We start from the raw sequence: 1,842 nt of genomic DNA, 5'->3' as shown, positions 1-1,842 counted from the left end.
TGCCGCCATCCTACCCAGCGTCCCCATTCAGAGTGAAAATGGAGAACTTGCTTTTATGGGGCAGGCCCTGGGCGCCTCCTGGCCCTGGGCGCCTCGGATCCTCGCCACCCAGAGAGGTTCAGGAACGAGGCTGACGTCACACAGCCATCGAGAGCTGGGCCAGCACCAAATCCCAATCTGGCCCTCCTTCCCCTTGCCTTCGCAGAATGGGGGATTCCATTAGCGAAGCCATCGCTTGCATGTCGTCACCTCTCACTGTAGGGAGGGAGGCTGGAGGTTCTCATAGCCCTCCCCCACACACACACAGCTTATAACATGAAGAGAGCAGTCTCTGAGGCCCCTCCAGATACGAAACACGTGGCGGTAAAGTGAGCCCCAGTGTAATGATCAAAGCCATGCATCTGGTTCTGGCCACTTGGCCCTGTAGGGGCCCCCTTTCCGCCCCCCCTTTCCTGCTGCCACAGCTGAAAACAATCTTTCCAATAACTCAGTGGTTTTCAACTTCGGGGAGGGGGGCAGGGGTCGGGCAATTCTGCTCCCAGGGAACATCTGGCCGTGTCTGCAGAGCATTTTGGTTGTCCTGCCTGGGAGGGGGCTGCTACTGGCATCTAGTGGGCGGAGGCCAGGATGGTCTGAGCCTCCGTCCTCCAGGCCCAGGCGGCCACAGCCAGCACACCTGGCCCCCACCGTGCCTGAAACCCCTGCATCAGCACAAGCCGGTGACTAAGGGCTGTTTGCAGATCCGGGGAAGACGGCAGGGTGGGGAGGAAAGTTCTCTGGCAAAGAGAACAGTCCTGAGGGGGAGGAAGGAACCTTATTCACAACGAAAGGCAAAAATCCCTACCCTCTCTCCCAAGCCCAGGCCTTCGGGTGGGAACCCGCCGGACACATCCTCCTTAGCACTGGCTACAGAGGTGTCATCTCCAAGGCACGTTAACGTAAGAAACGTTCAAACCTGTAAAGAATTTCTGTGAGTTTATTGGAGCCAAACTGTGGACAATTGCCAGGAAGCAGAATCTCAAAGTATTGATATAATGCTCCAGAGAATGGCGGTTTTACACCGTGTGTGTGTGTGTGTGTGTGTGTTTTAATCAGAGAGGGAGAGGGAGAGAGAGATGGAAACATCAATGATGAGAGAATCATTGATTGGCGGCCTCCTGCACGCCCCCCACTGGGGACTGAGCCCACAACCTGGGCATGTGCCCTTGACCAGAATCGAACCCGGGACCTTTCAGTCCGCAGGCCAATGCTCTACCCACTGAGCCAAACCGGCTAGGGCTACACCTTGTTGTATACATGACCATCAAAGGAGGAGACGTACGTGGGTTCCATGAACTCCACTGGTGACAGATTAGGGCGGTGGGCGCAGGGTTTGATTGTCAACAATTAACTCAACAGCCACGAGGGGCCTGTGGGAAGGGAAAATTGCTGGAACATTCCAAAGATACGTTATCGCGGATGCAACAAGACAATAGGCTCAGTTAAGGTACAGACTGGCCCTTGTCGGGGAAGGTGCCGGCCTAGGGATGACTACCCACCATACACTGCGCTTTGATTTAAAAGCTTTCACTTCAGACCATCCTTTCTGGTTACTTTGGGTCTCTGCGTTTGAAAGGCCGCCACGCAGGCCTTGCCTGAGCTAGTCAGGTTAGCATGGGGCCCCTTTGCACCCACAGGCATGAGGTGGAGCCATCCGCCATCACCTCCCACATCTTCTCTGGGTCACTCACATGTCCCTGGTGCCCACGCAGCACAGCACCAGGTCCCACCCCCATGGAGGTTACTCCTACTTCACGCTTATGGTCGCAGACACCCTCCTGCCATGTGGCTTCAGCTGTGGAA

This window comes from Eptesicus fuscus, chromosome 9 (genome assembly GCF_027574615.1).
Source record: "Eptesicus fuscus isolate TK198812 chromosome 9, DD_ASM_mEF_20220401, whole genome shotgun sequence".
NCBI classification, from domain to species: domain Eukaryota; kingdom Metazoa; phylum Chordata; class Mammalia; order Chiroptera; family Vespertilionidae; genus Eptesicus; species Eptesicus fuscus.
Note: the sequence above shows the minus strand (reverse complement) of the source record.